Raw genomic sequence first — 11,872 nt, 5'->3', positions numbered from 1 at the left:
CCCGATCTGAAATGGAACACGTATATCAAATCAATTGCCAAAGTCGCTGGAAAGATGGTGGGATCCTTCTACCGCTCCAGTAGATATCTCACTCCTGATGCAATTTTCTACTTATATAAAAGCCAGGTTCGGCAAACGATGGAATACTAGCTAGAAGCAGCTTATCCTGTCTTGACAGAGTTCAAAATAGACTTCGTAGCTTTTCATTTCTAACTTAGCTTTTGTAAAAAGCAATATCGCCCGAAGATGTCTCTAGTTATTAGTAACTATCTGACTGAAACATGCTCATGAATGTGTGGCGACATATCAATGCTGAAGCAAAAACAAATAAAAAGTACACACACACACACACACACACACACACACACACACACACACACACACACACACACACACATATATATATATATATATATATATATCTATATAAAATAAAAATTACAATTAAATTTACCAAAATGATCCAAGATGGTAAAACTAAAGTAGATTATAAATATTAAAGAATTAATATTTATAAAGTTATCTCAGCCAGATGTAAAAGCTCGATAAAATCAAATAGGAGATAGAGCTTAATGTTTCCTTTTCAGATTAAATATGTTTTTAACTCATTTCAAAGTGTTTTTAACATGTTTTATTAACTGTTTGCTCGTATATATATATATATATATATATATATATATATATATATATATATATATATATATATATATAGAGAGAGAGAGAGAGAGAGAGAGAGAGAGAAAGAAAGAGAGAGAGGAACAAACTGAGTTATGTGTTCATCAACATTTCTTCTTTCTTTCGATGAAGTCGCGAAATTAAGACGAAACGTTGATGAACAGATAACTCGGTTTGCTTCTTTTTATTTCTCTCTCTCTCTCTCTCTCTCTTTCTCTCTCTCTCTCTCTCTCTCTCTCTCTATATATATATATATATATATATATATATATATATATATATATAAAATGAAAATTACAATTGAATTTACCAAAATGATCCAAGATGGTAAAATTAAAGTAAACTATAAATATTAAAGAATTAATATTTATAAAATTATCTCAGCCAGATAAAAAAGCTCGATAAAACCAAATAGGATATAGAGCTTATAATATGAGCAAACAGTTAATAAAACATGTTAAAAAACACTTTGAAATGAGTTAAAAATATATTTAATCTGAAAAGGAAACACTAGATAAATGGATAGTCCTTAATCCGCGGAGTTTCGAAGAAATACTTTCCTTCTCATCAGAGGGTAGGAATTAGCAAAATGCGGGATCGGATTTTGCATGCAGAAGTATTTGATGAAACAACAAGTAAGTTAAAGATCTTACTTGAAAACAAAAAAAGTGAAGTAGAGGGAATATGGTAAAGAAAAAGGTGATTACACACGAATGGATAGTCTGGTGGAAGATAAAAAATCCAGTGACGGTAAAATCCAAATGTAAAACTTCAAAAAAGTTAAAAGAATTTCCATTTGTACAAGTAAAATCCAAGGAGATCCCGTAAATGGAAGAAGATGGTCCATAATAATCCAAAGGCAGAAATCCATGGAATAATTCACAAAAATGTGTACAAGGGGAAAAAAGAAAAGATTCCAATAATATTAATAAAAGAAAAATAAGATGTGCTTTTCAGTCTACTTCCGAAACATAAATATAAATAAGAAAGATCTGGGAAGAGAAAGAAGAGAAAAAAATGATGATAATGTTAAATATAAAATATAAAATAAGGGGAAACAAAAGTCAAAAATGACCCAGACAGGAAATGTTAAAGGCGCGAAAAAATATATAGGGCAAAATAATATAGGTCAACTGAAATGTACAAGTCATCACTTAAAAAAAGAGCAAGAGTTGGTAAACGACACTAAAAGGAAAATAAAAATAAATAAATAAATAAGTAATAAATATATAGAAAATAAAGAATAGATAAATAAAAAAATAAAATATAATATAATAAAAAATAAAATATAAAATATAAAATAAAATAAGATAAGAATAAAAATAAAAAATAAAAATTATATAAGGGGAGAGGATGGCCGGTATCTGCAAATTCAGGAAAAAAAAAGTAAGTAATGCATATAGTAAAATGAAAGTGTAGGTAGATTGATATATTAGATAGATAGGAAAGTTTAAAGAATAAAACAAAAATGCAGATAAAAAACCAGCCATGAAAGAGATAAAGAATTAAAATAAAGGATTATTAAATTATAAAGTATTAAGAAGTATGTCGAAAAAACGATAAAGTTAAAGAAAAATCTTTATATCTATATAAAGGGTAAAAGTAATAACTATCTAATTTCAAAATTGCCATAATTAAATTTGGACTTATGTTTACAGAAAGAGATCAGTTCATTTTTAGAATTTATTATATTGTTACTTTGAGGGGAAGTAATTATAGTTATAGTTTCGGTTGTGCAGAGGCGACATGATTTAGAGCCTGGAGTATAAGACTTAACTTTTTTATAATATTCCATTTGATTGAGAAGAAAGTATTGTTAGAGTTAAGTTTTTTAATTAAAGTGGTTAGAGAAGTTCCTTGGTTATTATTAGAATTCTCTGATGAGAAGGAAAGTATTCCTTCGAAACTCAGCGGATTAAGGACTATCCATTTATCTAGTGTTTCCTTTTCCGATTAAATATGTTTTTAACTCATTTCAAAGTGTTTTTTAACATATTTTATTAACTGTTTGCTCATATATATATATATATATATATATATATATATATATATATATATATATATATATATATATATTAGTAATAAATAGCGACATATTTAGAAATAAAATAGGTGTAAAGTTCCCAAAATTCGCACTCGACCTGTCAAGGACCCGTGGCGCAGTGGTTAGAAAACTTGGAGAAATTAACCATAAAAATGATATTCTCCTTAATTCTGAAGATTAATCCATTCATACAATTCATATGATTGCGAATTACTTTGGAATTCCATCCAATCATGGCTGACGGAACGAGAGCATGCAACCACGTGAAGTAAATAAAATGCCCCGTCTTTAAGCACGATAGCAATATCTATTAGATTGGTGCAAAAGTTTTTGCCGATTAAAAATGTGTGATTTTTTAAATCATTATTTTATAATAACACCAAAAATATTTGTTTTCTATAACTTGATTCCATCTGTCAACCAGCTTATAAATTGCCTCACTTGTGAAATTCTTCAGCGTTTGATGTGAAATACGAATATAACTTTTGCTTAATCTTCTCTCATGATGTTAAAACCTAAGGTCTTCTAAATGGTTTTGTGATCCTCGAAATTTCTTTCGCTACACTCTCTATTGTGTATTCTAAAAAAAAGGTATTTTGTGTGTGAGTTCCTTCTTTATAGGTTCCGAAACGGCTGAGCCTATCTTTTGCAAACTTCACACAAAGTTAATTTATATGTCTGGCAGTGTTCTTAGATATGTTTTGTACAGAAATTAATCCGATAAGTATCGAATAGCGAAAAAAATTTGATCTAAAAATAGTCTTTCTTCTCTTATAGATAAAAAGAATTTTTATAGGGGAATATTTTGCGTTAGATTAGTGTAACGTTGGCTGGTGTAACCTATAATATTCCCCTGTGACAATTCTTTTTATCTATAAGAAAAGAAAGAATATTTTTAAGATTGTCAAGCCCAAAAATCAGCTGACGTGATATTGTAGACAAACACAGACAGAATTTAATGAACGACATTATCATTATTATTTTTTTTCTGCGAATTAGTCTACTGGGCGGCAAATTATTCTTCGTAATATACAATATTCAATAGAGGATTGATTCTATAAGTATAAATATGCAATCTGCATGGATTAAAATATCATGTTTAAAAGTATTGTACGACAGGGCAACGCCGGGCGTCCAGGTAGTAAGTGATAATCATAGGGAGCAAGGCCAGGAGATTATGCAGGATGGTGCAAGATTTCCCAATCAAATTGTCTTAGGATATCTTTTCTCATCATTGCTGTGTTAAAACGAGCATTATCATGATGGAAGATGACCCCCTTTCTGTTGATTAAAGAATATCGTCTAGGAGTCAACATAGATCAGAACGTTGCAGAAAAATCTGAATGATGCTTTAAAAATCTGAAAGAAAAAGTTATATATTAATCATGGTGATATTATTTCAATAATAACAATATAATAAAATTTAAAAAAATAAAAATAAATAAAAAATAAATAAAAAAATTAATTGAAATGATTTTAACTGCCCTTTCTACAAACCGGCAAAACCTTTTACATTGACTTGATGCAACAGATACAACTGTGGAATTTTCATGGGTCTCACTAATTATTATAAATGCTTTTAAAAATTCAGATCCGTAAAAAAAAAAGTGTAGTGTTTTACTTCCTTCCCATCTTAGGAAGGTGTGACACAAGGTCGGAAGGTGGGTAAAGTGAAGCCTATGCCCCTAAAGGTAGATCACTCTGGCTTGTAAAAATTGCCTAGGAAGTCTCGTTGGCATTCCCAGGTAGGTGCGCCTCAGGCAGTAAGTAATAAACTTACCCCGCCTGAAAGTGAGGCAAGTGTGACAGAGCGCGGACGCGCGTATGCAAATGCCGAGCCGTGTGCGAAGGAAAAGACTATAAAAAAAGAGCGTGTACACAGACCGGCGATCACGTTCAGCACGTCCGAGATCACGTAAGAGACGTGAAGGACGTTCGAGAGGTCAGAGGTCAGAGGTCAGAGAGAAGCACGATCACGGTTTATTCGGGAAAGTTCTCGGAAATGAACGTCGTTGTTACACAGAAAAAGGAGTCGAGTTATTGTCTTTTTTTTTTTTACAAAGGAGTCACCAGTTATAAAGGCCAGAAAGCCACTCGAGGATAAGGGGGGTAATGAATGTACGGTGGTAGTTTAGTGATCGTTAATGATGTAGATTGGACAGAATTTGGATTATTTAAGGGGACGGCCCCTACTGTTCTTTGCGACGTGTTGGGTCTACGCGTGTAAAGGTGCTCAACGTTATACACAGACAAGGAGGGTTTACCCAGAGCCATACCTCAGCCCAATAGATGCAAGGTCATTCCGTACTCCAAAAATGGCTAGGAGTCTGTCAGACCGAGTGCCAAGTACGTATCCTCGACTAATATGAATACAATCTATTCAAGCTGCGTCAGGTAAGCATAAAAACTGCGCAGTATTTAAAAACAGGACTTCATTTTTCCGTCATTTTTTGTAAAAAAAAAAAAAAATCATATTTTTTTGTGCTTGTTTGCATTGGTGATTTTTCTTAAACCAACGCATTCCAGGCGAAAACATTACTACGTACTTACTTGTCATGGCGAAAGTAGTATTACTTCTAAAAATTACGAAAAATGATCCAGTAGAAGATGTACTAGCTGTATTTTTAACAAAAAATCATCCACAATTACGGTCGGTTTAAAATGGCGGACCCTTGATTTGTTAATTTAAGTCAAGAGTTTGTTTGTTTGTTTTTTTACAAAGGAGTCACTACTTTTCAAGGCCATTCGAGGATAAGGGTTAATTTGGTAAATTGGATTACTTTAGGGGAACACCTCATTAAGAACTTGTTTACGTCGGACCATATTCTAGTCAGCTTGAAAGCAGGCAAACGGAAGACAGTTCCACCCACAGGCATGCAGTTTTAAGAAAGGAGCTTTGTTCATGGAATCTACGTTTGGGTTTGGCACAATTGTTGGTTTCAGCTAGATCACCTCCCTTTTTTTGTCATACTCATTTGATTCCACATAACTCATACGATAAAAATCGATAATTTAATCAATTTTATTTTTACTTTGATTATTTTTCTACTGGACCATTTTTCATAATATTTAAAATTTATACTAATTTTGCCATGACACGTAAGTATAATAATTTAATATAAAACCAGCGGGGGCGGAGGCGCCCGGCTTGGGGCGGGGGCGCCCGGCTTTGGCCGGGCGTAAAATACGCTTAAATATGATATTTTAATTTGTACAGATTTCGTATATATTTTTATAGAATCGGGATTTCAAAAGTAAAATAATAAAAAAAAAGTATTTTGGTGCTATCAGCTAGAATCGAAATCGAAACGGTAGAATTCAAAGCTGGGGAAGTTACCACTCTACCAACGTGACACGCATATGAACGGATTAAAAATTAAGAATTAAAAATAAACTAAAATAAATGTACAAAATGTATAACGTTTTTTTTTTTTTTTTTTTTTTTTTTTAAATTTTGACCATTTTTGACCACTTAAAAACTATTTTAACCAGCTAAAGATCCATAAAAGAAGGGTCCGTAAAAAGTCCAATCATTTGAGGCCCCTAGTGCCTCTCTGCGCCTTTTAGTTTCGGAAGAGATAGAGTTTGAAAATATGGAAAGAGACAGACAGACATATAGCCTTTTATATATCAAATTTGAATACATCATTGTAATACAGCTTCATATACATTAGCTTCTTACCACGGACTGCAAGGTTGTGGAACTCTCTTCCTGCTCACTGTTTTCCTTCTACCTAAAGCCTTGGATTTTTCAAGACAAAGGCCAATAGCCATTTCTTGTATTTACAATAATCAACTTTCGTACTTGTTAGCTCCTTATGTCAAGTGGTTTCATGCCTTTTCTCGAGCGATTTAAAAAAAAGTAAGTAATAATGTTTTCACCTGAAATGCGTTAGTTTAAAAGATCCCTAATCGACATAAACACCTAAAGGTTTTCTTTTAATTATTTTCCTACTGGATGGTTTTTCGCAATTTTTGGAATTTATACTAATTTCGCCATGACACGCAAGTACGTAATAATGTTTCCACCTGAAATGCGTTAGTGTAAAAGATCCCTGATCGATACAAACACTTAATGGTTTTCTTGTAATTATTTTTCTCCGGGATCGTTTTTCGCAATTTCTGGATTTTATACGCAAGTACGTAATAGTATTTACACCTGAAATGCGTTTGTTTAAAAGATCCCTAATCGATACCTAATGGTTTTCTTGTAATTATTTTTCTCCTGGATTTTTTTTTTGCATCCCCCCAAATAGTTTAAAAAAATCTTAAAAGATGTTTTATAAAATTCTTTAAAAAAAAAAAAAACTAATTTCAATAATTCTTAAAATAAATAAATAAATAAAACTAATTTTAATAATTCTTAATTAAAATAAGACCGAAAAAAAAAAAAATGATTATCAAATAATAAGACCGAAAAAAAAAAATGATTATTAAATAATAATTAAAAAAAAAAAAAAAAAATGGAAAAACGTAATAAAACAAAGAGTACATGCACAAAGGAGATATAAGTGTGAGAGAAGAAAGAACCTAATTTACCTTGTTACCGCCTCTGGTTACAGCCACGCCGGAAGTTAGGAAGTACGTTTGCTGACTATAACCACCAAAACAAATACAGTAAAGCAATTGACCATTTAAACCACCAAAACAAATACAGTAAAGCAATTGACCATTTATTGAATTTAAATTAAATTAAGAACATTCTGTAATTAATGAAAGTTGTCATTATATGAAAATGTATAACTTGTAAAATTTTGAACAATCATTATTGGAATGCGAGTGATTATTTTCTATCTGAGAAAATGATTTTTTTTTTTTTTACAAAATTTAAATTTTCGTAACATTATAAAATAAAATAAAAAATCATTAAAAATTAATGCACGTTTTTTTTTTGTGTTCTTGTATTACTTTAGTATTTTTTTTTAACTAAAAGTTACGCGAAACGTTAACATTTTCGGATAAAGTCTTCCTGAATTATCTTCCCCTGCTCTAAAAAAGTTTTTAAAAAATGTCAAAAGTAACAATGAGTGCCGATAGTTCAAATGTTTTGTCGTGCGTGGAATTGAATATTTTAACCATTTTCTTTGCTTCATTGTATACAAAATAAGAAGAAAAACAAAAAAAGAAAAGAAAAATGTAAATTTTATTTATGTGTATTCATTTGTCTTCTCCGAGGAAATTGAATCCATGACACCCGGCAGGGCCTCGTTCTGAATTACGACCTGTCTACGTGCAGCTGTCATGGCAACCAGACGATCAGGCGATGGGGGGGGGGGGAAGGTGTCGTCTAAACACGCCACAAAACAAAGATCAGGTGAGTTTTTCATCAAAAGACAACAGGTAAGTGCAGGTATGCTCGGCACCACAGACGTCCCTGACTTACTTAGTGGTGCATGGCAATAACACTGATAGGATATTACGTTTCGAAATTTTTAATATGAGGATTGATAATTTGTATTATAGAGAAAATAAGACGACTCCAAGAAGCAGCATATATGTTCAGTGACAATGACTTCCTAATTAGACTTGGTAAAACTATTTGATACAATATGGACACCATTAATACGCATATATATATATATATATATATATATATATATATATATATATATATATATATATATATATATATATATATGTATATATATATATATATGTATATATATATATATATATATATATATATATATATATATATATATATATATATATAAAATATATATGGCGATTAAGCTACACTGAATATTCTGCGTTTCATCCACTACACTCAGGCATGCCTGTCGAATCCTATAGTGGATGAAACGCAAAATATTCAGTGTAGCTTAATCGCCATATATATTTTATAAATTACTAACTAGCTCTACCTACGTATTGAGCACTTTTGAAGTAAATACTTAAAGTTTACGCATAAATCTATACTTTCGTATATTAGGGTTATGTGAGTAAATGAAGTAGTTATATATATATATATATATATATATATATATATATATATATATATATATATATATATATACTTGTTTATTGTTATATAAACATGGTCACATCCTGCTGCTACAAATAGCCACTTGTTTCAATCAAACAACAGATATCATCAGGCAGCGACTTGACTATTCAAAAGTTCAATGAATAGATTATTCATTGAACTTTTGAATAGTCAAGTTGATTGAAACAAGTGGCTATTTGTAGCAGCAGGATGTGACCATGTTTATATAACAATAAACAAGTATTATCAGCTCTTTTTATTGAGCACTATCTAACAACCTCGTTGAATTCATTAGTCCATTACTTTTGAATAAAAAACCCCGAGTATATATATATATATATATATATATATATATATATATATATATATATATATATAATATAAAGCTGAGTGTGTGTGTGTGTGTGTGTGAATGTGTGTGTGTGTGTGTGTGTGTGCGCCTGGTCACGAATAGGCGCCTATATGGTTGACTATTTTAAAAACTGATTACATATAATGATAGTAGATATATCGAGACACAGGAATGGGTATGTTTGATCTGGCAGAACGGTGGTTCATTAAAATTGTGGGGTCTGCGTTCGCGCCTGGTCCACAAAGTATGGAAATAAAAAATTTAAAAATTAAAAAAAAAAACGTTTACAAGTGTTTTTGATATAGCTATTCATAATAATATTTGATAAGTATGTTTTAACTTAAATAGGGATGGTATAATAAAATTTTGGGGTCTGTGTTTGCGCCTGGCCTCCATGGAATGAAAATAGGCACAAACTTTAATAAAGACTTTTCATAAAGTACGTAAGTACACGTTGATAATTATGTTTCAGTTTGAAGTAATATGGTATAATAAAATTATAGGGTGTTCATTCGCGCCTGACCTCCATAGAATGGAAATATGTCACAAAGTTTAACAAGGTTTTTTAATGTAGACCCACAGAATATTGTGATAAGTGTTTCAGTGTGAACAGGTATGGTATAATAAATTATGGGGTTTATCTATTTTATTTTTACTTTCATCATATTTTTCTTTGGTTTTGATACCTCCAAATTCGAAGCTATCTCTTTACAACCCTTCCTTTTCATAACCTACCATACATTCATAAATCAGAGACCATTTTCTGTAGGCTGTTTTTGAACCCAGTCAACGGCGGGTACTTTTGCTAGTATATCTATATAGTAATCCACATAAGGTACTGTTTCCTTGTATCACAACTCATCAGTGCGGCTCGAGATACACCTTTCCCCAGCTGTGGATCAAGCCTACAACCGTCACTTTAACAGTCGACAGCTCTCACCATCAAGCAACAAATCAGTGCCGTAAATATTTCTCCTCGAGTGTGTATTAAATTGACACCCTCCCGTCACAACAGTACTCTAACCATCAGCTTGTTTACAAACAAATCAATATGCATATATATATATATATATATATATATATATATATATATATATATATATATATATATATATATATATATAGCCTTTGAAGTTTTTAACCTTTAAAACTATACAAAAATTTTTTTTTAACATTCGTTAGAAAACCATCTAGTCAGTAAGTCATTTAATCACCTGCAATCACTTCATGAACTCACTCTCGGATTTACTATAGTACTAATAATGTATTTTCAAGGGATCATCAGTTGTTTACCATGAAACACTGTTTCGGGGATTTAAAAACAAAACAGTATATTACATCATGGCTCCCCAGCAGTGTTGATCAAACACCACCTCCCTTAATCCTAGGAAGAATACATGTTACAAACATTTGATCCAGTTTCCTATTCTTAATTGCAATTACTAACATTTTCATGCTATAAAAATGAATTTTTTACCTGTGTGATTCATCAATTAATTTCCAAATTAAAAATGGATATATTTTTTAATTTTTCAGTCTTGTATTTATAAGATTAGGATTAATCCATTTAACTACTTATCACCCTCACTATGATTAGTATTTTGTATATTTACATTCATATTAATTTAAAATTAAATATATAAAGGTTAAAAATATTTATACATATATACATTTTTAATTTTTTAATTTTTAATTTTTATTATATGTAGTCATAAATACATTTTATACATTGCTAATATAGTTTTGAATTTCCTTTATTAATATAGTCCGGTTAATCTTAAACAATTCAAAAGCATCAGGATAACGAACAAATGCTTTATTTAACTGTTTAAATATTTTATTTTTATCCACCCCCCACACACATATATATATATATATATATATATATATATATATATATATATATATATATATATATATATATATTATAAATTACTAACTAGCTCTACCTACGTATTGAGCACTTTTGAAGTAAATAGTTAAAGTTTACGCATAAATCTATACTTTCGTATATTAATTTTATGTGAGTAAATTAAGTAGTTATATATATATATATAAATAGATATATACATATATATATGCATATTAATGGTGTCCATATATATATATGTATATATATACATACATATATATACATATACATATATATATATGCATGTTAATGGTGTCCATCTATATATACATATATATATATACATATATATATATACATATACATATATATATATATGTATATATCTGTATATGTATATATATATATATATATATATATATATATATATGGACACCATTAATATGCATATATATATATGTATATATATATATACTCACTTGTTTTCTTATTCTTTCTTTCTTTTGAATAAAACATTGTGAATTTAATTCTACAATATCATAATGTCTATTACTAACTTTTTAATTTGATTTGAGCTCAAAGCATAAAATGTTAAGGGATCAAAATTGGGGTCAAAGTTAAAAAATATTTAACCTCTGCGGTCTCTACCAAATTACTCAGCCAACACACACACGCACACATACACACACACACATATATATGAAACTAACATAATATCCGAAATATAGGAAAAAAATTAAAAAACTCAAAATAACATATCCAACTACACCTAGGTTGAAAGTAGGCCAGGTTACTACAACGAAAGGATATCTACCCTTTTCATAAACACACAAAGGAAGAGGTGAACCAGAGGTCAACTGTGCCTTTGTCCTGAAAGTGCCTGCCCATTGGCGGATTAGGATAGGCGCGGTTGCAACTAGAAAGCTGATTGGCTAATAAAAAACTCAATAGCATGTGCGTATA

General features: G+C 30.3%; 1 long non-coding RNA gene across 1 annotated transcript in view; it reads left to right on the top strand.

Annotated features, from left to right (window-relative positions):
- Positions 1–2,803: 2,803 nt before the first annotated feature.
- LOC145259069 (uncharacterized) overlaps positions 2,804–11,872 on the top strand; it is a 62,750-nt gene continuing 53,681 nt past the window's right edge. The window contains exon 1 of the long non-coding RNA XR_013864115.1: positions 2,804–8,033. This is a non-coding gene — a long non-coding RNA (uncharacterized LOC145259069). The remainder of the gene's footprint in view (positions 8,034–11,872) is intronic.

This window comes from Euprymna scolopes, chromosome 34, assembly GCF_053919585.1.
Source record: "Euprymna scolopes isolate OS-2025 chromosome 34, ASM5391958v1, whole genome shotgun sequence".
Lineage (NCBI taxonomy): Eukaryota > Metazoa > Mollusca > Cephalopoda > Sepiida > Sepiolidae > Euprymna > Euprymna scolopes.
The sequence above is the reverse complement of the archived record's forward strand: the minus strand, read 5'-3'. Positions and strand labels throughout refer to the sequence as shown.